This window comes from Phoca vitulina, unplaced genomic scaffold (assembly GCF_004348235.1).
Source record: "Phoca vitulina isolate PV1807 unplaced genomic scaffold, GSC_HSeal_1.0 scaffold2, whole genome shotgun sequence".
Taxonomy (NCBI): domain Eukaryota; kingdom Metazoa; phylum Chordata; class Mammalia; order Carnivora; family Phocidae; genus Phoca; species Phoca vitulina.
In genome coordinates this window covers 40,887,224-40,912,270 of record NW_022589705.1, presented here as the reverse complement: position 1 = coordinate 40,912,270, position 25,047 = coordinate 40,887,224, and the positions used below count along the sequence as shown (strand labels likewise).

The following is a 25,047-nucleotide window of genomic DNA, read 5'->3' as shown; positions in this document are numbered from 1 at the left end:
GTTTTACCTGAGACCTCTGATCCTAGAAAACAGGAAGGGTTAAGAAATCTCCTCACCCCTTCATTTCAGAAAATGGTATACTCCAAAGAAGCACCCTTCCTCCATATTACTTAGATATTACCCATTGATGCCCCTCTAGTTTACCTATGACAAGGACCTGACACAGACTCTCTAAATTCCCATTGGCCTTTTAATGATTAAACTGCTTTGTCCCCACTGATAATCAGAGCAAAATGCTTGTTAACCAAATTTTGGTTAAGATCCTCTCCTTCCCCTAGGCCCCTGAACTTTGGCCCTGAGCCACCATATAACTCCTTTAATGGCCCCTCCTGAGATAGGCAACTCCCAAGATAAAACATTCCCTGATCTATGGTCAGATCATGCCACTCTGCTTCATCCTACTTACCCATACCAGTTCTTTCCAGTCTTATTTACTCTTCCCAAGGAAAAAAAAAACCTTTTTTGACTAACCTTAATGATGTTTGAAGATTGCTGATCAATTAGAGCATCCCCCCTATTGCAATGGCCCTTTTCCCTCCCTTGCAATAATCCTTTTGAATAAAGTCTCTCCTAAGTCTTCATTTGTCTTTTATTTGACAAGTTTATGCTATGACACAATTATTGGTCTATCTTTCCCACTTGCAACATAAACTCACTAAGTTTAACAAATCTTTCTTTATCCTACATCTCTAGGACTAAGTAAACTACAGGTCTGTAACTGGCATTCAGTTATTAGTTGACTATTAAATCACTAAGTAATGGTAACTTATACATTGTGATATTTGGTCTCCAAGTTTGATTTGGCATTGTCAACCTATTTTTATAATTCAACTCTTACTTGGCTGTAGTAACATCATACTCCTAATTTTTCTACCTTTTAAATTTTTATTTCAAATAAAAATTTTATTTTTATTTGCTGGTTCCTTTTCTTTTTCAAAATATTTAACTATTTAAATATTGGTATAATTTAGGCTTTTTTCTTTTTCATCTCTGCTAATTATCCTCAAATGATCACCTTCTTTGCTACATCTTACTATCCCATATATGCTGATAATCCACACAATTCTATCTCCTATTAGGAATTACCTCTTAAATTACAGATCTATAAAATAAAATTCCAATTCTATTTCTCTACTTACCTGTCAAAAACTGAAATAATTGAAGCACTTGGGTGGCATAGTCAGTTAAGCATCTGACTCTTGGTTTCAGCTCAGGTCATGATCTCAGGGTTGTGAGATTGAGCCCTGCAGTCCAGCTCCATGCTCAGTGCAGAGTCGGCTTAAGGCTTTCTCTCCCTCTGCCCCTCCCTTTCATGCTCTCTCTAAAATAAATAAATCTTATAAAAAGGAGGGGGGGCACCTGGTTGACTCAGTCTGTTGAGCCTCTGACTCTTGGTTTTGGCTCAGGTCCTGACCTCAGTGTTGAAATCCAGCCCCGCATTGGGCTCTGCACTCAGCATGGAGTCAGCTTGAGATTCTCTCTTTCCCTCTCCCTTTTGCCCTTCCCCTTGCTCTCACTCTCAAAATAAATAATAAAATCTTAAAAAAAAATTGAATTATCTCACCCATTTGAAAATATCCCCAATCCATATCCCATACTGTATTACATATGTAATCACTAACACTATTCTTCACCTTGTCATCTAAGTAATAAATTCACATTCCTTTCCCTCTTCCCTTTACCATCCAATAAATTCACTGATTTCTCTCAAACAAATATCTCTTCAATCTGTTCCCTATAAACTATACCCTCTACCTTACAAATCAGTTATAAACCGGGCCTAACCCTCACTAATTTCTTTATATTTAATTTCCCTCCACTCCAAAATTACAGAATATATGATGATTTTTCTAGTATGAAAATTGGATCATGTTAAATTGTTAAGTATTTCCCCAAGATCTTACAAGATAAAGCCTTGTCTCCCTAGTATCACACATAATATCCTTCGCCATAATAATCCTGTTTTTGTCTCCAGCATCATTTGACATGCCCAACCATGTATTCTAAACTATAACACTAAATTACTTCTTGTCAGTTGATTATGCCAAGCTCTAGCACTACCTCTGTGCCTTTGCAAATGCTTTTCACTCTGCCTCACATGCTGTACAGTTGCCAACACCTCAATTTGCCTAATGATTTATATTAAAAAATCTCATCTGAAGTATACTTTGTTTTTTCCTTCTATGACCAGAAAGGTGAACTTCAAAGATTTTTAAAGAAAACATATGTAGTTCTTTCACAGATTTTGCTCCATACTAAGATCCATGACATTTGAAAAAAAAATTATTCCTTTGGTTATTATTTCTCCTTAATTTGCTTTATTTTCTCTACTAAAATTCCTGTTCATGTATACTAGATATCCTGGAACTCACCTCCATGTTTTATATTTTTTTCTCATCATTTTCATGTATATATTCTCAATTTGTTAAAGCCATTCTGTCAATGGCCAGCCTTCTCATATTGAGTTTTCTATTACGTTTTCAACTACTCTGGTTAAGTTATGTGGCTGAGACTAAGGTCCTTTCTGAAGTTCCTGATTGCCCTATCACAGAGGAGTCCTGCCTCATACCAGTGTGCTTATTCATTGTTACCCTGCCTGTACTAGGGTTTGTTTAAAAAGAAAACCACAGACGCAAGATAGTCACTTATGCCAGGCCAAGTCACCGAACTGGGGCTTAATACCTAACCTATAGTTTCAACCTCCACCAGAAATGTAGACGTAACCAGTCAGGAATTTTCTGGTCAGCACCAATGAGGTAATCTGTCACATGGGCCTGCTTCTCTTCCAGAGAAAGATGAGGTACTACCTAATAAGATCCCCTGCCTGCTCTTCTATGGAAAGGTGAACTTGCCTGGAACAATCCTTTCTTTCTTTTTGCTAATAACTTCTTCGCCCTACCCTACTTCCTATAAAAACTTTCCATTTTGTACAACTCCTCCTTGGAGCTCCTGTCTACCTGCTAAATTGGATGCTAACTGATTCAAGAGTCACTTAATAAAGCCAATTAGATCTTCGAATATACTCAGTTGAATTTTGCTTTTTAACAAGCCTTTCCATGAAATTTATTCTGTGACTTGTAACAATGGTCCTATCTGCCACTGTTCCACTATTACCCTTGACAAATAAAAGGACCTGCAGAATCTCCTCTCCTTCATGTTGTTTGCTTATACATATCAGGAATAATAGCATAAAGCTAGGCAGAGCTAGTTTCTGCCTTTGACTCAGTCCCATCTTCACTGTATCCGAAAAACAATCTTCACTATGATTAAAAGTACTTTTATGAAATAATCTTTTATTTAAATATTATTCTTTATTGGTTTCCAGAATAGATGTGATTTCCTTTAATCCTTATGTTTCTTTGTTCATCGCACTTGGGCTCATGGTGTATGTATGTGTGTGTTCAGGATAGCAAAATATGCCACCCCAAAATATCATTGTAAGAGTTCAAGATGTGCCTCCCCAAAATGCACCCCAGTGGTATATGGATTATTTTGAGTAGTAGGCACTTAAAAAACAGCAAAGTCAGGGAGAGGCTTATGCCAAACTTCCCATATCTAACCTAAAGCCAGATCCTTCACAAGCCATTCAACTGCCATAAATCCACTCCCCAGGAGTTTCAACAACAAGGGAGATAGAGTTTTATCACAAAAGAGGAGGTTAGGAGATAAGAGTAGGAGAGGGTACTGCATCCAGATCTTTCTCACAAACTCCCATCATTCTTCTAAGGACCCATTTATCTTTCCTAAAAATCATTTCCTTTCTCATAAGAGGTCTACATCCTCCCTCCCTTTTCCCTATTAATGCTACTTAAACATGAATTCTAAGCTATCTCAAGGAGTTACTCATTTTTCCCCTGGCTATCTCCCATGTATAAATGAGAGAGATAAATGTTAGTAAACTTCTGTTTGTTTTTCTCTTGTTAATTTGCATTTTATTACAAAGGTCTCAGCCAAGAATTCAAGATAGTAGGAGGTTTTCCTCCCCTATAGTAGCTTGGGACCCCGGAGGTTGAGTGCATAGATAAGAAGTGAGGGAAGAATACAAAAGAGAATTTAGATGACTAGGCTTAAAAGTGGTCCTGGTCCGGCTTACCCATAATCTGGTGATGGGTATTAAAGAGGGCACGTTCTGCATGGAGCACTGGGTGTTATACGCAAATAATGAATCATGGAACACTACATCAAAAACTAATGATGTTGGGGCGCCTGGGTGGCTCGGTCGTTAAGCATCTGCCTTCGGCTCAGGTCGTGATCCCAGCGTCCTGGGATCGAGCCCTGCATCAGGCTCCCTGCTCAGCTGGGAGTCTGCTTCTCCCTCTCCCACTCCCCCTGCTTGCATTTCGTCTCTCGCTCTTGCTGTCTCTCTTTCAAATAAATAAATAAAATATTGTTTAAAAAAAAAAAAAAAAAAAACTAATGATGTAATGTATGGTGATTAACATAACATAATAAAAAAAAAAAAGTGGTCCTGGTCAAATGCTATAGTTGTCACCAGCAGAGAACCATTAAGCTCATATTGCAGTTACACCAATGAGTCCCGCTTACTGCCAAAGCATGAATAATTCCTTCTCTTTAAAGAGAGAAACGGAATAATCATCAGCTGTGGGCAAGGTTAGTGTCCTTGCCAGAGAACAAGTAACCTCTAGACAATAGGCTTTCTGATGTCCTAAAACAATTATCTTGTAAAATGCCCATAAAGATATCACTGCAAACTTGTACAAATGCCATAAACCATTTGATATCTGAGGACAAATGGATGTATCCTATTTGAAAGGGAAAGTAATGCATTTCCTCCACTAGAGGAGTGATGACTCTGGAGAAAAACTGCCTGGGTTTAAATCCTAGTTCTACCCCTTCTAGCTATGTGATCTAGGGTAAGTAACCTATCTCTCCCCTGTTCATCATCTGTAAAATAGAGATAACAATGGTACTACCTCATTGGGTTGTAAATGAATATTTGTAAAGCACTTAGAATAGAGGCTCACACATTTCAAGCATCTAAACAATGTTATCTGCCAACAGTTTTATAGTCATACTTAAAATGATATATAGTTTTAGAGTTTACAAAACATTTCTATATACCTTACTTAATGCACAAAAAATTAGTCTAAAGGAATTTACTAAGCAATTTATCCAGACTAACACAATGCAAAATTATGAAATCAATAAATTAACTATGAAAGATAATTAGTCTAATATTTTCAATCCAATAAAGGGAATTAAAGTATTACAGTAAAAGTGTGGCAAAGAACAACATATGCTTACACATAAAAAAAATTCAACAATCAAGAAAATAGATGGTACAAGAGTGAAATATATATACTCTACAGCTTGCTATTGTAACTCTGAGATGAAAATGTGGCTATTGCTAACCCTGGTATAAACCGTAATGAAGCATTTCAAAAGAATAGTAAGGACTTTCATAATATGACTCAGATGGAAGAGAGTACTTTGTGTTCTAACAAGAAGAGTAGTTTAGAAAACAAATTCTAAAATTATATTGTATTCAAAATGTACATAATTATGCAAAAAAGATCCCCAATTATTTTGATATTCTAAATACCTTCATACTTAAATTTGTTTTTTATCCTATTATAATGTTTTTATTTCTTCTATACATGTATCTGGTTGATAGGTCTATCTTTTTCTATTCCATTTGTGATTTTTCCCAACAGAATTTCCTAATTTGGCACATACTTCCCAACATATTTGAAAAATGTAAATTGTACTAATCCTATAAGTATTTATTTCAAATAAAGCAAACCCACACAGTTTTTACCTTTTTATTCCATCAGAAAGCACATTAATGATATACTCACTTTAATATTCAGATGAAACAGTAGAAATCTATGTGAAACTCCCTAAAATAAGATTTGTATTATTTTAAATCAGTATTCCTTAGGAGTACTTGGCAAACATTTTGGGAACACTCTACAGTCTATTTTCAAGTTTAAAAAAATTCACCTGAGTCAAGTACCATTAAATGACTTAAAATAAAATTTAGAATCATACTAATAGAACAGTACAGAAATTTCAGGAAAGAAGAAAAGCAATACAAGATAAAAATACCCTACTCAAATTTCCATGACTCAAATTAACTGTTACCATTTTAAAAATATTCATTTTCAAATACTTTCCCAACTCTGTAACTTTCTTTTCATTAACTGGACAGGGTCTTTTACAGAGAGATAAAAATTTTTAATTTTGATGAAGTTCAGTTTATCATTTTTTTTTTCCTTTTAAAGATTATGCTTTTGGTGTCAGGCCTAAGAATATTTTTCCTACCCCTACATCCCCAAAATCTCCTTTTTCTTTCTAAAAGTTTTACAGTTTTAAGTTGTACATTTAAATCCCTGATCCATTTTGAGTTAATTTTTGTATGGGGTGTGAAACTTAGGTTGAGCCTCATTTGTGTGTGGGTGTATGGATACCCAATTACTCCAGCAACATTTATGGAAAAGGCTATATTTTCTCCATCACATTACTTTCACCTTTGTCAAAATTCAATTGAAGATATTGTGTGAACTTATTTTTAGGTTTTCTGACTTGTTCCATTGATCTATGCCTCACCAATACCACATAGTCTTGATTACTGTAGTCATATAAATATCAAAATCAGGTAAACGGATTCCTATCACTTTACTGTTTTTTCAAAGTTGTTTTAATCATTCGAATTCCTTTACCTTTCCATAAAAAGTTTAGAGTGTTCTTGTTTATACCTACAGAAAATTCTACAAGATTTTGATAGGAATTGCATTAACCCTGTATATCAATTTGGGGAGAATTGAAATACTATGCTGAATATTCTAATTCATGAATATGCTATGTCTTTCCAATTATTTAGATCTTTGATTTTTTTATCAGCGTTTTATAGTATTCAACATACAAGTTCTATACAAGTATTGTTAGACATACCTAAGTATTTCATCTTTTTGAGTGATTATAAATTATAGTATATTAATTTTGGTGTCCATGGGTAGTATATAGAAATGTGATTGATTTTTGCATGTTTACCTAACATACTGTGGCCTTACTAAGCTCACTTTTTACTTCTAAGAGATTTTTTTGGTGGATTCTTTGGGATTACTTACATAGGTCATCATTTCATCTGCAAATAGTTTTATTTCTTCTTTTTTATCTGTATGTCTTTTCTTTTTTTCATCTTACTGCACTAGCTAGACTTTCCAGCATTATGTTGACATGAGAAGAGATGGTGGGCACCCTTGCTTCATTCCCTCTCTTGGGGAGAAAATATTCAGTCTTTCACCATTAAGCCTAATGTTAACTGTTAGGTTTTATTTGATGTTCTTCGTAAACAAGAGGAAGTTCTCTATACCTATTTTTCTGAGGTGTTTTGTTTTGTTTTGTTTTGATCATGAATAGATGTTGAACTTGGCCAAATACTTTTTCTCCATTAAGTGATAGATATTTGATATATTTTTTCTTTAGCCTTTTGATATGATAAAATGCATTCATTGATTTTCAAATATTGAGAAAGCCTTGTATCCCTGGAATAAGCACCATTTGCTCATGGTATACTGTTATTTTCATATACTGCTGAATTCTATTTGTTAACATTTTGTTAAAGATTTTTATGCTTATATTCATGAGGGTTACTGGTCTGTTCTCTTTTTTGGTACTGTCTTTGGTTTTGGTATCAAGGTACTATTAATTTTATAAAATGGTGAAGTGTTCCTTTTTATTTTCTAGAAGAAACAAAATTTTATGTTTGGGAGAATTCTTTAATGCAACTATCTGGGACTGGACATTTCTTTTTTTGAGTTTAAAGTTATAAACTCAATTTCCTTCATAAAGGACTATTCAAAATTATCTATTTCATATTGGATGAGTTTTGTTGTTGTTGTTTTTGCATGAAATGGTCCATTCATCTAAACTGTTAAGTTTATGTGTAGTGTTTTTGTAGTATTCTCTTCTTTTGATGTCTACAAGGTCTGTAGTGATATCCCTTGTTTTGTTCCTGACATTGGTAATTTGCATCTTCTCTCTTTTCTTCTCCATCAGTCTTGCTAGAGGTTTGTCAATTTTATTGATCTTTTCAAAGAACGAGATCTATGTTTTACTAATTTTCTCATTTTTTGTTTTTCATTTCACTGACATCTGCTCCTATCTTTATCATTTCCTTCTTTCTGCTTATTTGGGTTTATTTTGCTCTTGTTTTTCTAGGTTCTTGAGAGGGGAATCTCAGACTGTTGATTTGAGGATTTTCCTCTGTTCCTATATATGCATTTAATACTAAAAATTTCCCTCTCAGCATTGCTTTAGCTGTGTCCCACAGATTTTGGTAGCTTGTATTTTTATTTTAATTAATTTTTTCACTTGATACTACATCTTCGATCTATGGATTTATTAGAAGTGTATTGCTTAGTTTTCAAGTGTATGGGGATTTTCCTCTTATTTTTCTGTAGTCAGAGAACACACCCTATATAATTCAAATTATTTTAAATTTGTTGAGGTTTGTCCTATGAAACAGGAAATGACCTACACGATTAAACATTTGAAAAGAATGTCTATTCTGCTGTTGCTGGTGGAATGTTCTATAAATGTCAGTTAGATTTTGTTGGCTGATAGGGTTATAGAGTTTTTTCAATATATAGTAGTTGTAATTATTGAGAGGAATTTTGATGTCTCCAAATATAATCATGTATTTATCTATTTCTCATTTCAGTTTTATCAATTTTTGCTTCACATATTTTGTAGTTCTATTGTTTGGTGCATTCACATTTAAGATTACTATGTCTTCTTAGTGGTTTGAACCTTTTATTATTATATGTCCCTCCCTGCCTCTGAAAATTTTCTTTACTCTGAAGTTTACTTTATCTGATGTTAAGATAGCCAATCAGTCCTGTTTTCCTTTGATTAGTTTTGGTATGATAAATCTTTGTCCATCCTTTTATTTTCAACATGCTTATATCATTGTATTTGAAGTTTCATGTAGACAACATACACTTGAGTCATATTTTTAAATCCACTTGGCCAATATCTTTCAATTGGTACATTTGGGCCATTTAAGTTTAATATAAATTTTAATGTAATTACTGATAAAATAGGACTTAAGTCTGCCATTTTATATTATGTTTTCTGTTTGTTTTCTCTGCTTTTCATCTGTTTTCTTATTCTTACTTTCCTACTAAAGAATTTGAGAACTCCATTTATATTTATCTATAGTGTTTTTTGTGCATTCTTTTTAGAACTCTCTTATACACACACACACACACACTCATAGTCAAAAGATGTCACCAATTTACTTACTCAAATTAAGTGTAGAAGCCTTACCTTTATTTACAGCTCTTTTTAAGAATTTTCTTAAGTATTTCTTATACATATATTTAGAACATCAGTGTTATGATTTATCAGATATATTATTTGCCAATATTTTCTCCAATTTTGTCAGTTGCCTTTCATTTTGTCGATAGTTTCCTTTGCTGTACAGAAGCTGTTTAGTTTAGGTCTGTTACTATTTGCTTTATATATTTAAGTGCTTCTATGCCGAATGCATATTTACAAATGCATATCCTCTTGTTGGACTGACCCCTTTATCATTGTAATAACCTTCTTTGTCTCTTATTACAGCCTTTGACTTAAAGTTTATTTTGTGTAAGTATAGCTACCCCTGCTTTCTTTGGGTTTCTATTTACATGGAGTATCTGTTTCCATTTGCCTGGAATATCTGTTCTTTTTATTTTTCAGCATATTTTCTCTGTTGTTCACATTAATTGATTTCTATTATTCTATCTTCCCTTTTCCATCACTCTTTAATCTTCCTCCTCTATTCTGCTAAGTTCATCCACTGAGCTTTTTTATTTTGGTTATTGTATTTTTGATTTCTCAAATTACCATGTTTCTTTTTATCTATTACATTGTTGAAGCTTTCTATTTGTATGTTTCAAGTATTTTTATAATTGATCATTGAAGCATTTTAATGATAGCTGCTTAAAAAATTTATCAGAAAAGTTTAAACAATGCAAGCATCTCAGGATTAGCATCTATTGACTGTCTCTTTTCATTCAGTTTAAGATCTTCCTACTTCTTTGTATGTTGAGTGACTACTGATTGAAACATAGACATTTTTGTATTATGTTCTAAAACTTTTAATCTCATTTAAACCTTGCTTTAGCTGGCTTTCTCTGATATTGCTCCAGCAGGGGAAATGGAGGTCACTATCTTCTTACTTCCAGGGGTAGGTAGAAGTCCAGATTCACCACCATTCAAGCCTCTATTAACCTCCTACTGGGAGTGGGCTTCTCATTAGTTCTGCATAGAAGTGGGAGATTCCACTTTCATGTGGTCTTCATTGACATGGCTATGAGGGTGGCCTTCTGAAATAGTGAAAGTCCTGATCTTAGGCTTCCTGTGACACCATCCCAATGGATATTAGGTTGCCTCATTAAAGCTTCATGAGGATGGAAAGTCTAGGCTCTCCACTCAGCCTCTGCTGGCATGGGTGGAAGTGGAACCAAATGTTTTCTATGGTTTCAACTGGAGTAGAGTGGTTATTATCTGAAAGTTAACTGTCTTAATAGCCTGAATCTTTCTTGGTTGTTTAGCTGGAGAGAGTAGGCATTTTGGTATTTTGTTTGTTTGGTTGCATCCTTTGGCTTTTAGGTTACTGACTTCTTTAGCTTTAATTTTAGGATATATGTAAAAAACAAACAAACAGAAACAGCAAAACAGGGAATTCATTCACCACTGTGTCATTGCTCAGATTCTGATTGTCCTAGCCAGTCAGCCTCCGCTCTTCACCATTCAGTCTTTTAATGTTTGTTTCATATATAATGTCCAAGGAATTTATGTAAGATATAATATATACAGGCATACCTTGTTTTATTATACTTTGCTTTATTGCACTTTACAAATACTGCATTTTTTTTTTTAACAAATTAAAGATTGTGGTAACCTTGCAATAAGCAAGTGTATTGGCGTCATTTTTCCCACACCACATTTTGGTAATTCTCACCAGATTTCAAACTTTTTCATTATTATATTTGTTATGGTGATCTGTGATCAATGATTACAACTCACTGTAAACTCAGATGATGGTTAGCATTTTTTAGCAGGAATGTATTTCATTAAGGTTTCATACACTTTTTTATGCATAATAGTACAGTATTATTACACATTTAACAGATTACAGTATAAACTTCTATATGCACTGGAAAACAAAAAAAATTTGACTTGCTTTAGTGTATTTGCTTTATTGCATTGGTCTGACATGAAAACTGCAATATCTCCAAGGTATGCCTGTAGTATTACATAATGCATTATATCATAAATAATAACTATATAACACATATAATGTCCAAGGAATTGAATTATACTTTGCAAGAGAAACACATGTACTCTATCTTCCTAGAAGTGGAACCCTATATGCTTATTTTTATTTATTTTTATTTTTTATTATGTTATGTTAATCACCATACATTACATCATTAGTTTTTGATGTAGTGTTCCATGATTCATTGTTTGCGTTTAACACCCTGTGCTCCATTCAATACATGCCCTCTTTAATACCCATCACCAGGCTAACCCACCCCCTACACCCCTCCCCTCTAGAACCCTCAGTTTGTTATATGCTTATTTTTTAACAAAATAGTTTATTGAGATAAATATGTTCTCCCTGTACTGTAATTATTTTCTGTTTAGTCTTAAATTTCCAAAAATATTCATATGTTTTTGTATAATACCATTTTGTATATTAATGTTCAAAAGCTTTCTTTATTGTAGCTATTATTTTTTCCATCAATTGAAAAGTTCCTATTTATGCCATTTAACGTTTTCTGTGATAAATTCTACATTAAGACTAATGTTAAGTCTTTTGCTTTATTCTACTTAATATATATTTGCTTAGCTTTTCATTTTACTTTCTCTGTATTACCTTAATTTTTGGACTTGTCTTGCGAATAGCCATCTTGATTTTGTATTTACACTTATAATAAATTTATAATTATTTATATTTACTTATAATCATATCACATTCATAAATGTAAATATATAGAAATTTTTACAAATATAGTTTTGACACTATTTTATAATTTTTGTATGTCATATAGGCTATATTTTCTTTTTTATCTTTTTTATTTTAAAAAAGCAAAAATATAAATTTTACAAACATATAATCTGCCTTATCTATTAAGTCAAGCATAAATTCACTTTCAAATATCTACTCGGTTGTTATATTTATGCATTTTTATTTTTCTTTTGATACTTACCTTGGAATTAAGAAAAAAGTGGATACTAAACATTTGATCTAAAAATATCTACCTTGGGGGAGGAGCTAAGATAGTGGAATAGCAGGAAGAACCTAGGCTTGCCTCTCCCTCAAACACAGCTAGATAAATATCAAATCATTCTGTATACACAAGAAATCTATTGAGCACTGACAGAACAAACTGCACAACAACAGGGAGAGAAGAGGCCACAATATGGAAGGTAGGAGGTACAGAGATGTGGTTTGGGGGGAGAAAGGGAATGTGGATGCTGTGGAGGGGAGGGAGTCCTGTCACAGAGAGATGCAAGAGAGAGAGAGAGGAGTGCACAGGGAATCACACAAGGAAAACACTTTCCCAAAGCCATTGATGGGAACAAGAGGGGCTGATTTTCATGAGTTTTTACAAAGAGCAGGTCTCAAAGACTGGAGTTTTAGAGGTCTGTGGCATAGTCAGTGTGGAGCCCTGACGGCACTGCAGTGCTCCTGTGGAGAAGGAGGGCAGATAGCCTGGGGGCAGACTGTGCAATCTGAGCATCCCCTGGGACACACTGGGAGAGAGAGCACCCCTTCTTGGAGTGCATCTGAGGGAGGTGGCATTGCTTCTCCGGGGACACAGGAGCCAGCAGGTGCCATTTCCCTTGCCTGCACCTCAGCATATGCACAGAGACACCTGCTGAGGGTGGCTAACCTGGACACTGGCTCCTTGCTGTGCTTTACTCCAAACTCCATGCCCATGCACTTTGGTGGGACTGCCCTTCTGGGACAAACCTGCATCAGTCCCAGAGTAACAAGACCCTTCCCCAGAGGACCAGCATAGGTCCCCACCAAGCCAGGTCCCTAAAGTTTGGAGTTTTAAAACTCAGCTGGCCTGGCTGGGATGGAGCCCAAAGTGCACTGTGATGCTGGGCGGGCAGGCAGCCAGGACACAGACAGGGTGAAGGCAGCAATCTGAGGGACATCTGGGATGCAAGAGGGGAGACTGTCTGCTCTTCTGGGAAGGCTACCTGGAGAGCAGGTACACCCTCCCCTCCACGGACAACCTCCCCTCCACGGGGATTAAGAAGCTGGCTGGCCCCATTTCCTTCACCCCGCTCTTCAGCATAAACTAATTTCAGTAAGCAACATGGTGCCAACACTGGTAGCCTAAACTCCTTTACAGCAAACCCCACCCCCTTGTGCTCTACTGGTGCTGCATTTCTTGGACAGGTGTGCCTGAAAACCAGAGCAATGGGCCCATCCTCCAGAAGACCAGCACAACCCACCCCCTTTCCTTCCCCCCCCCCAACCGCACACACCACATCTACTAACCATAGTTCTGCAAAGCTTCAGCTCTAGTGGAAATAGCATCAGGTCTCTTTTAACAAGAAGAAGAGAGCACACCTAGTTAAAACTCACCACACTCTGGTCAAGGTCCAAACACTCCCCACTTCAGCCAAGAGGAAACTCTGCAGAGGACTGACCTGAGGGAAAGAGCAGCCACAAAACAGCAGCAGAGTGCACACAGCATATACCAGAGACACTTCCTGAAGCATCAGGCCCTGGACATATATGACCTCTTCTGCATAAAGCCATTACTCTCAGGAGCATGAAACATAACAGGCTTTCCTAACATACAGAAGAAGACAGAGATCTAGACAAAATATCAAGATGAAGCAATTCATCCCAAAAGAAAGAACAAGAAAAAGTCAAGACCAAGGATCTAATCCAAACAGATATAAGTAAAATGCCTGATCCAGAATCATAAGGATACTAGCTGGGCTTAAGAAAAGCATAGAAGACACCAGGGAGTCCCATACTGCAGAGATAAAAGACCTAAAAACTAGTCAGGTTGAAATTAAAACACACACACACACACACATACACACACTGTAACTGAGATGCAAAACAACTGGATGTAATGACTACAAGGATGGAAGAAGCAAAGAATAAATAAGTGATACAGAAGATAAAATTATGGAAACTAATCAAGATGAAGGAAGAGGGAAAGAAAAATATTGGATCACAAATGTAGACTAAGGGAACACAGTGACGCCATAAAGCATAATAACATTTGTATCATAGGAGTCCCAGAAGAAGAAGAGGGAGAAAACGGAGCAGAAGGTTTATTTGAAGAAATTATAGCTAAAATTTTCCTCACCTTGGGGAAGGAAACAGATCCAAATTAAGGAGGCACAGAGAACTCCCATCAAAATCAACAAAAGCAGGCCAACACCAAGACATATCATATCTAAATTTGCAAAATATAAAGAAAAAATCCTAAAAGCAGCAAGACAAAAGAAGTCCCTAACTTACAAAGGAAGACCAATAAGGTTAGCAGCAGATCTCTCCACAGAAACTTGGCAGGCCAAAAGAAAGTAGCATGATATATTCAACATACTGAATGGGAAAAATGTACAGCCAAGAATACTCTATCCAGCAAGGCTATTCATTCAGAATAGAAGGAGAGATGAAGAGTTTCCCAGACAATAAAAATTAAAGGAGTTCATGACCATTAAACCAGCCCTGCAAGAAATATTAAAGGGGATGCTTTGAGTAGGAAAGAAAGACAAAAAGTGACAAAGACTACAAAGGAATAGAGAAAATCTCCAGAAACAACAACAACAAGAAGTAATAAAATGGCACAAAATTCATATCTATCAATAATTACTCTGAATGTAAATGGACTAAATGCTCCAGTAAAAAGACACAGGGTATCAGAATAGACAGAAAAACAAAGCCCATCTATATGCTGTTTACAAGAGACTCACTTTAGACCTAAGACACCTGTAGGGTTTTTTTTTTTTTTCTTTTTTTCTTTTTTTTTTTCCACCTGCAGATTGAAAGTGAGGGGATGGAGAAATAGTTACCATGCAAATGAATGTTAAAAGAAAGCCGGAGGGTGCCTGGGTGGCTCAGTCAGTTAAGCATCTGCCTTTGGCTCAGGTCATGATCCCAGAGTCCCAGGATCAAGTCCTGCATTGGGCTCCCCGCTCAGCAGGGAGTCTCCTTCTCCCTCAGACCCTGCCCCTCTCGTGCTCTCCTTCTTTCACTCTCTCTCAAATAAATAAATAAAATCTTAAAAAAAAAAAGAAAGCTGGAGTTGCAATACTTATATCAAACAAACTAGATTTTAAACCAAAGACTGTAATAAGACATGAAGAAGGGCACTACATCATAATAAAGCAGTCTATCCAACAAGAACATCTAACAGTTGTAAATATTTATGCCCCCAACTTGGGAGCATCCAAAAATATAAATCAATAAATAACAAACAAAAAGGAACTCATTGATAATAATACAATACTAGTAGGGGACATTAACACCCCACTTATAGCAAGAGACACATCATCTAAGCAGAAAATCAACAAGGAAGCAATGGCTTTGAATGACACACTGGACCAGATGGATTTCATGGATACATTCAGAACATTTCATCCTTTATAAAGCAGCAGAATACACAGTCTTTTCAAGTGCACATAGTTACATTCTCCAGAACAGATCAGATACTAGGTCACAAATTAGGCCTCAACAAGTACAAAGGGATTGAGATCACATCATGCATATTTTCCAATCACAACACTATGAAACTTAAAGTCAATCACAAGAAAAAATTTGGAAAGGCCACAAATACATGGACACTAAAGAACATCCTACTAAAGAATGAATGGGTCAACGAAGAAATTAAAAAAGAACTTTAAAAATACATGGAAACAAATGAAACAAATGAAAATGAAAAACCTTTGAGATGCAGCAAAAGTGGTCATAAGAGGGAAGTATATAGCAATACAGGTCTAACTCAAAAAGCAAGAAAAAGTCTCAAATCTGCAACGTAACCTTACACCCAAAAGGAGCTAGAAAAATAACAACAAATGAAGCCTAAAGCCAGCAGAAGGGAAACAAGAAATATTAGCGCAGAAATAACTAATACAGAAACAAACAAACAAACAAAAGTATTATACACATTGATGAAACCAGGAGCTGGTTCTTCAAAAGAATTAATAAAATTGATAAATCCTTAGCCAAGTTTATCAAAAAGAAAAGAAAAAGGACATGAATAAATAAAAGTACAATGAAAGAGAAGAAATCAAAACCACATTGCAGAAATACAAATTATAAGAGAATATTATGAAAAATTATATGCCAATAAATTGGACAACCTGGAAGAAATGGATAAATTCCTACAAACATATAAACTAGCAAAACTGAAACAGAAAAAAATAGAAAACTTGAACAGACTGATAACCAGCAAAGAAATTGAATCAGTAATCAAAAATCTCCCAACAAACTATTGGTTCAGGGCTGAATGGCTTCCCAGGGGAATTCTACCAAACATTTAAAGAAGAGTTAATACCTATTCTTCTCAAACTATTCCAAAAAAAAAAAAAAAAATAGAAATGGAAGGAAAACTTCCAAACTTATTCTACAAGTTACCATTATCATTATCTTGATTCATTATCCTGATTCCAAATTCAGACAAAGACCCTACTAAAAAAGAGAACTATAGGCCAGTATCTCTGATGAACATGGATGCAAAAATTCTCAACAAAATACTAACAAACCGAATCCAACGGAACATTAAAAGAGTCATTCACCATGATCAAGTAGGATTTATTCCTGGGTTGCAAGGGGTGGTTCAATATTCACAAACAATCAACCTGATATACCACAATAAATGAAAGGATAAGAACCATATGATCCTCTCAACAGATGCAGAAAAAGCATTTGACAAAGCACAGCACCGATTCTTGATAAAAACCCTCAATAAAGTAGGAATAGAGGGAACAAACCTCAACATCATAAAGGCCACATGTGAAAAACCCACAGCTAATATCATCCACAATGGGGAAAAACTGAAAGCTTTTCCTCTATGGTCAGGAACAAGACACAGATGTCCACTCTGACCACTGTTATTTAACAGAGTACTGGAAGTCCTAGCCTCAGCAATCAGATAACAAAAAGAAATAAAAGTCATCCAAATCAGCAAGGAAGAAGTCAAACTTTCACTATATTCAGACAACATGGTACTCTATGTAGAAAACCCAAAAGACTCCACTAAAAAATTGCTAGAACTGATACACAAATTCAATAAAGTTGCAGGATACAAGTCAATGTACAGTAATCTGCTGCATTTCTCTACACCAATAATGAAGCAGCACAAAGATAAATCAAGGAATGCCATTTACAATTGCACCAGAACCATAAAATACCTAGGACTACACTAACCAAAGAAGCAAAAGATCTGTACACTGAAAACTATAAAACACTTATGAAAGAAATTGAAGATGACCCCAAAAAATGGAAAAACATTTCATGCTAATGGATTGGAAGAACAAATATTGTTAAAATGTCTATACTACCCAAAGTAATCTACACATTTCATGCAATCCCTATCAAAATACCAACAACATTTCTCACAGAGCTAGAACAACAATCCTAAAGTTTATATGTAACCATAAAAGACCCCAAATAGCCAAAGCAATCTGGAAAAAGAAAAGCAAAGTTGGAGCCATCACAATTCTGGACTACAAGTTATATTACAAAGTTGTAGTGATCAAGACAGTATGGTACTGGCACAAAAACAGACACATTGATCAATGGAACAGAATAGAAAATCCAGTAATGGACCCACAACTGTATAGTCGACTCATCTTCAACAAAGCAGGAAAGAACATCCAAAGGAAAAAAAATACAGTCTCTTCAACAAATGGGTACTGTGCTTCACCACAGACTCCAGGCACCCAGGCGGGTGTACACCGCCAAATCCCCTGCTGTTGAATTGTCGCTCAATGGTGCCCAGAGGGCCTTTGTCCATGAAGAGGCAATATACCCTTTTCCAAATATACTCCAGGAAGGGGAACAGTCTCTCTCAGTGCAACCCAGGGGATCCCCACACCACAGCATCTTGCATGAACCCCACAGGCCATTTATTCTCCCTCTCTCCCTGAAAAGGGCTCCCTCTCCTCTGCGGCACCTGCCTTTTCTCTCCCCCAGTTCAAATCTCCGTATCTCCCTTCTGCCACATTCTCTCCCTCGAAATGTGCAGATTGTTTTCTTAATCCTCAAATCAATTTCCTAGTTGTTCAAAATGATTTGATGTTGATCTAGCTGTGTTCAAGGGACGAGGTAAGCCAGGGTTCCCCTACTACTCCGCCATCTTAACTCCTCCACCCCAGTTTTCATAGTATTCTTATACTCAATAATAAGTACAAAAAAATGTTCTGAAATATATATTTCAAACATTACTAAATAAATTTATATACTCATAGATTGTCATTTATTCAAGCATTTACTGCTATAAATAAAACCTTTTAATAATCAAAGAATACCCAAAATAATATTGCTTATAGCAGAAATAATGAATAAAAATTTATCAGTAAACTGAAAAACTATTATTTAAATAGATTTATTTAAATCTCTACCACAAAATTCTGCCATCATTAGGTGTACCTATAGCTCTTTAAAGCATACTCCATTTGTGATGCATTCATGTTTTTTACACAATGGTTTTTTTCTTCAATCATTCTATTTCTGACATTTTTAATTTTTCTTTTAAATTAATTTCCCTCAGCTTAAAAATATACTGAAGTTAGTACCATCTCACTTTTTAAAAAAATCTCCCATTAATCCTATTTCTGGCAGCTAAGGCATTATCTTTCCTCTGTCCAAAATTTTCTCAGAAAAGTTTCTATACTCGGTAATTATATATTAACCCATTGCAATTCTGTATCCATTCCTGAAAGTTACTAAAATCCCAAAGATGCAACATCTCTTCAACAGAAGTTTTCAAAATAGTTTTGTTTCCATGATAATTTTTCTTGACCTTTAAAAACATCCTTCATTTTTTTAATCATTCTTTTCTCTTAAACTAAGTGATAATAAGCCATCTCTCTGTTTTTCCTCCTACCTCCTGGAATTAATTCTCTGTTATCTTCACTGGTCCCACTGCTTTGTACCCATAAAATGAAACTGCCCGAAGGCTTTGTTCTTAGCTCTCATATTGATCCCTATATTTTCTTGTGAGTTTGGCTTTAACCATACCCTCAAACCACTCACTACTGAATTTACATCTTAGACCTAGAACATTATTTCTGAATTTTAGTTCTTCATTTCCAATGCCTGGTTGATATCTATATATCAATATACTACCTCAAATAAACATGACCAAACTTAACATGCTACCACAACTCTTCAAATGATGCCATTTTTGTAAACTAAGTTACTTTTTGTCCCAGTTACCGAAGTTCAAAATACCAAAAGAACATTTTCTCACTTATTCTTTTTTCATATTCATATTATTCATATTTCATCAGTTAAAAAAAAATCCTGTCAAATCGTTACACTGTCTGTCCTTTGATATACAATGTTGATTGTAGGACTGTGAAACCAAGACAGACTTGAAATCCCAGCTTCATGACTGACTATATGTCTGATACTGGGTAAAATCTTAAACTTTACTATATTTCATTTTTTTCTGTGAAATAATATCTTTCCACACCAAAGAATATGATGAAGAATAAATATTCTTCAGAAAGTCCTTCCCTATCTAGCCCAAGCCTTCATCCCTTTTGTCCCATGTTACTACTTTCTTTTCTTTTCTTTAGAAATTAACACGATCTGACATTCTATGCTGGTTTTGTTGTTTTGTTTTTTCTGCTTACATGTTTATTTCCTGTGCCTTCCCACTGAACTTTATGAGAGCAGAACCTTTGTTGGTATTATTTACCACTGAGGCCAGAATAATCTCGTTCACATATTAGGTGATCAATACATATTTGGTAAAGGAATGAAGGAATAAAATATATAAAATGTCTATCACAATGACTTTTACTGAGTGTCTGTCCTCTAAACTCTGTCTTCTTTCTTCTTTGCCACTATTCTCTGCCTGTATCAACTCTAATCACACCATTTCTGTCCTACAGTAATTGATCTCTCTGCTCTCATCTGTCTCCTAACCCCCATTAATCTGCTAGCAAAACACTGGATTAATTTCCTTTAAAAAACTTTGTCAATTTTTTTCATAGAGCACCAACTATGGTAGAACCACTCCATTTTCCTCCTCAAATAACTACAATAGATCTTCATTGCATTCATTAAGATGTCTAAACTCCAAGGTTCTTTTCATAGCCCCGCTAACTTCCTATTCATTGCTTAAATGAACATCAGTCATTTTGATTGTCCTTAAAAAAAGTCATGTTAAAAAAATAAAGTGAAGTATGTCCCTACCTTTGATTATACCATAATACCCAACTAGAATACATAAATGAAATTCTTCTTTTAGGGCCCAGGTTAAGATACCCAGAATTAAATACTGCCTCATTTTCTACTTCTCTAGAATTTTTAAGTATTATTTCAAAATCATTAATATACTCACTTTTTATAAATAATGTATGCAGTTACAAAGTTTTCTAACTTTCTAATCTGCATGCATAATCACTGTTCATTGTTTATATATACTTTCAAATGTAATCACTGTTCAACTGATTTTCCATTCTTCATCAATTGTCAATGCATAGATAGATACATTTAGATATACTTAGAACATATGTTCTGCAACATACTTTTTTATTTCCTATGTACTTGTACTTTTCTAACACCTGCAGAGCTCATCTCTTTTAAATTTTACATAATTATCTGCCCTAATACTCATGTCATGAAGCATTTTTTAAAAAATTTTATCTATCCATTTAAGTATTTTGTAACCTACAACTAGATATCGTTTCTCAATCACTTCTTTCAGCATGTTAAAAAAATCAGGATATAATGATGATTTCAACATGCCATGTCACCAAATTAAGAATTTAATATTTTTATCCACTTCCACTAATATTCCAAATTGTCCTTTAAGGCATTGAAAAAAAAAAGAAAAAAAACTACTTCCCAATGGACTAACTCAAATATGGAAAACCTGAAAAAAATTAGAGATCCACGATCTATTAAAAAAACAAGTATTTTTAATCAACAAAATCTTCAAGAACTAAAAAATGAAAATAGCAAGGTGAAAGAATATAAGATTAAATTAAAATATCAATTGTATTTCTATATATTAGTAACAAACAATCCAAAAATGAATTTAAGAAAATAATTCCATTCACAATATCAAAGCGAATAAAATACATAGAAATAAATTTATTTTATTTTATTATGTTATGTTAGTCACCATACATCATTAGTTAGGTTTTTTTTTAAGATTTTATTTATTTATTTGACAGACAGAGAGAGAGAGAGAGAGCACAAGCAGGGGGAGGGAGAAGCAGGCTTCCCACTGAGCAGGGAGCCCAATGTGGGACTCGATCCCAGGACACTGGGATCATGACCTGAGCTGAAGGCAGACGTTTAACCATCTGAGCCACCCAGGCACCCACATCATTAGTTTTCGATAGTGATCCACGATTCATTGTTTTTGTATAACACCCAGTGCTCCATGCAGTACATGCCCTCCTTAATACCCATCACCGGGCTAACCCATACCCCCACCCCCCCTCCCCTCTAAAACCCTCAGTTTGTTTCTCAGAGTCCATAGTCTCTCATGGTTCATCTCTCCCTCCAATTTCCCCCCCTTCATTTTTCCCTTCCTTCTCCTAATGTCCTCCATGCTATTCCTTATGTTCCACAAATAAGTGAAACCATATGATAATTGACTTTCTCTGCTTGACTTCTTTCACTTAGCATAATCTCCTCCAGTCCAATCCATGTTGATGTGAAAGTTGGGTATTCATCCTTTCTGATGGCTGAGTAATATTCCATTGTATATACGGACCACATCTTCTTTATCCATTCATCTGTTGAAGGGCATCTCAGCTCTTTCCACAGTTTGGCTATTGCGGACATTGCTGCTATGAACATTGGGGTGTATATGGCCCTTCTTTTTGCTACATCTGTGTCTTTGCGGTAAATACCCAGGAGTGCAATTGCTGGGTCATAGAGTAGCTCTATTTTTAATTTTTTGAGGCACCTCCACACTGTTTTCCAAAGTGGCTGTACCAACTTGCATTCCCACCAACAGTGTAAGAGGGTTCCCCTTTCTCCACAACCTCTCCAACATTTGTTGTGTCTTGCCCTGTCAATTTTTGCCATTATAACTGGTGTAAGGTGGTATCTCAATGTGGTTTTGATTTGAATTTCCCTGATGGCTAATGATGATGAACAGTTTTTCATGTGTCTGTTAGCTATTTGTATGTCTTCTTTGGAAAAGTGTCTGTTCATGTCTTCTGTCCATTTTTTGACTTGATTATTTGTTTTTTGGGTGCTGAGTTTGAGAAGTTCTTTATAGATCTTGGATAGCAGCCCTTTGTAGTGTCATTTGCAAAAATCTTCCCCCATTTTGTGGGTTGCCTCTTTGTTTTGTTGACTGTTTCCTTTGCTGTGCAGAAGCTTTTTATCTTGATGAAGTCCTAAAAGTTCATTTTTGCTTTTGTTTCACTAGCCTTTGGAGATGAATCTTGAAAGAAGTTGCTGTGGCCGATGTCAAAGAGGTTACTGCCTATGTTCTCCTCTAGGATTTTGATGGATTCCTGTCTCACATTGAGGTCTTTCATCCATTTTGAGTTTATCTTTGTGTATGGTGTTAGAGAATGGTCGAGTTTCATTCTTCTGCATATAGCTGTCTAATTTTGCCAGCATAATTTATTGAAGAGACTGTTTTTTTTCCATTGCATATTTTTTCCTGTGTTGTCGACGATTATTTGACCATAGAGTTGAGGGTCCATATCTGGGCTCTCTATTCTGTTCCATTGGTCTATATGTCTGTTTTTGTGCCAGCACCATGCTGTCTTGGTGATCACTACTTTGTAAAAAACTTGAAATCAGGCAACGTGATGCCCCCAGCTTTGTTTTTCTTTTTCAACATTTCCTTGGCAATCCGGGGTCTCTTCTGATTCCATACAAATTTTAGGATTGTTTGTTCCAGCACTTTGAAAAATGTCATTGGAATTTTGATCTGGATGGCATTAAATTTTAACAAAATAACTACAAAACTTGCACAATGAAAACTATAAAACAATGTTGAAAGAATTAAAGAATATCTAAATAAATTGAGAGACAGTTCACATTCAAGATTGAGAATACTCACTATTGTAAAGACGGCAATCTCCACAAATTGATTTATAAATTCAATGGAATCTTTATCACTAACCCAGCAAGAATCATTGCAGAAATTGACAAGCTGATCCTAAAATATATTTGTAAATGCAAGGGACCCTGAATAGCCAAAGCAATATTGAAAAAAAAGAGCAAAGTTGGAGGACTCACACTTCCCTATTTCAAAACTTAACTACAAAGCACCTACAATAATCAGACTGGGTGCTACTGGCATAAGGATAAAATATATAGACCATTGGAATATAATTGAGAATCCAGAAATTAACCTTACATTTTATGGCCAATTGGTTTCTGACAAAGATATCTAGACAATTCACCTGGGAAAGAATAATCTTTTCAACAAATGGGGCTGGTGTAATTGAATATCTACATGCAAAAAAAAATTAAATTAGACCCTTACTTCACACCACACATAAAAATTCATTCAAAATGAAACACAGTCTAAATTTCAGCAAAATTATGAAACTTCTAGGAAAAAACATAGAAAAAATTTTGTGACATTAGGCAGATTTCTTAGATACAACACCAAAAGCATGATCCATAAAAGAAAAAATTCATAACCTGGATGTCTTAAAACTCAAAATTTTTCTGCTCTAAAAGAGAACATCAAGAAAATGAAAAGATGAGCTAGAGGCTGAGAAAAAAATATCTGCAATACATATATCTGATAAAGGATTTATATCCATATAGCTACTCTTACAACACAATAATAAGACAAACAACCCACTTTCAAAATGAGCAAAAAATTTGTACAGACATTTGACAAATATATATGTATAATTGATAAGCAGATGAAAAATGCTTATCACCATTACTCAATAGGGAAATAAAAATTAAAACCAAAATAAAATACCACTTTATACCTACTAGAATGTCTATAGTGTAAAATACAAAAAAATACTAATTGTTTGAAAGGACATACAGAAACTAAAACCCTCATGCATTTTTGGTTTCTACTGTTTAGAAAGCAATTTAGTTTTTTACAAAATTAAGCATAAACTTACCATACATACCCGCAATTGCACTCCTAAGAATCTACCCAAGAAAAATGAAAACATGTCTACACAAAAACATGTAAGAAGTAGCTGTTTATAACAGCATTATTCATAATAGCAAAAACTGATAATAAGTGAATGAATAAAAAAAATGTAGTATATTCATATAATGGAAAATTACTCAGCAATCAAAATAACTAACTACTGATACATGCTACAACATAAATGAGCCTCAAACACATCACACTAAGTGAATGAAGGCAGCTGCATAAGACTGTGTATTGTATGACTTGATTCATATAAAATGTTTAGAAAAGCAAATGTACAGAAACGGAAACCAGACCAATGGTACCTAAGACTGAGGTTGGGAGTCAAGATTAACTACAAATGGGAAAGAGGGAAACTTTTGGAATGGTGGAAATTTCTAACACTAGAATGTGGAGATGGTTATACAGCACCATTAATTTACTAAAATCATTAAATCACATATATAAAATGAATGAATTTTACAGTATATAAGCTATACATCCTCAAAGCTATTAAGACATCATAGAAATCAAAAAATATATTTGTTTCTCTACAATTTGATATTTTTATGCTCAGCATTTTTTATGCAGTAGGCATACAAGCTTCTATAAATTCTCAGATATAAGATATTACTAATGTGTTCACTAGTTTATGAAATTTTAGATAAATGATACAGTATATATTAGTTCATATAACTTAGGTTTATCTGAAATGAAACTCTAA

At 34.8% G+C, this 25,047-nt stretch overlaps 1 protein-coding gene across 1 annotated transcript in view; it reads right to left on the bottom strand.

The window, feature by feature from the left end:
• Positions 1-25,047, bottom strand: part of LRRIQ3 (leucine rich repeats and IQ motif containing 3) — a 196,235-nt gene that overhangs the window by 142,959 nt on the left and 28,229 nt on the right. The window lies entirely within an intron of this gene.